The sequence below is a fragment of the Cynoglossus semilaevis genome, chromosome 8 (genome assembly GCF_000523025.1).
Source record: "Cynoglossus semilaevis isolate Cse_v1.0 chromosome 8, Cse_v1.0, whole genome shotgun sequence".
In the NCBI taxonomy this organism is placed as follows: Eukaryota; Metazoa; Chordata; class Actinopteri; order Pleuronectiformes; family Cynoglossidae; genus Cynoglossus; species Cynoglossus semilaevis.
Window position 1 is genome coordinate 3,190,718 of NC_024314.1, and position 1,266 is coordinate 3,191,983.

At 34.9% G+C, this 1,266-nt stretch overlaps 1 long non-coding RNA gene across 1 annotated transcript; it reads left to right on the forward strand.

Annotated features, from left to right (window-relative positions):
* The first annotated feature begins 6 nt into the window (after positions 1 to 6).
* On the forward strand, positions 7 to 499 carry LOC112487376 (uncharacterized). Its single transcript, XR_003050424.1, has 2 exons — positions 7 to 62; positions 271 to 499. It is a non-coding gene; the product is annotated as an uncharacterized LOC112487376 (long non-coding RNA).
* Positions 500 to 1,266: the final 767 nt, after the last annotated feature.

The following is a 1,266-nucleotide window of genomic DNA, read 5'->3' on the forward strand; positions in this document are numbered from 1 at the left end:
CAAAAAAATGGCGTGGGGGGAGGGCGTGGCGGGAATGCTGCCAACCAAGGGGGGGGAAAGAGGTAACCTGTGGATGATTGACTACAGCCAGAACATGTAGTGTTATTTCATTTGTCACTTCATGTAGTTATTGTTGAATGTGAAATCTTTACTACTTTGTAATGTTTAATTGAAGTGTTTTGTAACATGCTAGTGCTAAACACTTTGAACATGGTGTGGTCATCCAAGTGCATTTGTATGGAATGTTGTCTTTATTTCATCTTGTTTCAGGCCAAAAGAAGAGGTTAAACCAAGTTGTTCCACTCCTGATGATGGGACCTTTGTTGAATCCTGTGAGCACGTGATCCTGCCATCTTTACCTGAAGTGTTGAGTATGTGATCCTGCCATCTTTATCTCTAAGTGTTAAAGCTAACAGTTTTAAATGTGTATCTATGGACTTTGTGATGGAATGCATGTTTTGTTAATGTGACATGTTTTGCTATTAAAGTGTAAAAAGTTGTTGTTGTAAGTTGTTCTGTTCAAGTGTTCTGGTTGGTTTTTTAACTTTGTTTTAACTTATTGCTGACTTTTTACATAAGAAACTAAACTTAAAAAAAACTTTAAAAAAAAAAAATATTTTTTTGCTTTTTATACCTATACCCTTGACTTTGACAACGCATGCCCTATAGGACAATGAGACATCCCATTCATATTTCCTGCTTTTTGCTCAATTTCTGGAAATAAATGCAGCACCAACACAATATTCCAACTTTTTTTTTTTTATTATTCAAGATTTACAACAATCAAATACAGACAATGAAAGTACAATGAATAAAAAAAAGAAAATACTAAATGTAAAAAAAAATACTAAGTGTAAAAAAAAAAAAAGAATCTCTAAAAGTGACTGAGCATTAAGTATCTAACACTGAAACTACAAAGGCTAAAAAAAAAGTGTTGCAAAAAAGTGAGTGTTAAGGATCTGCCATTGAAAGTGCAAGGGCCAAAAAGTGACCCTGTTGCCAAAAGGTTTCAGTAAAATACTCACAAGTCCAGCAAACAAGAAGTGATCTGCTTCAAATAAAGTGGCTCCTTCACTCTACCGGGCAGAGTCCAAGCTGCTGTGTCATCTCCATCTGTTAAGACAATGAAAATAGCATACAATTAGTGACAACAATAAGCTGCAATAACACAATCATTGAATCCAAAAATAGTTACATCAAGTAACTGGACAAAGTAGGTGTTTTTTGAAGACGTTCCACCTCATCCAAGAGACTTCATCAGTTCTG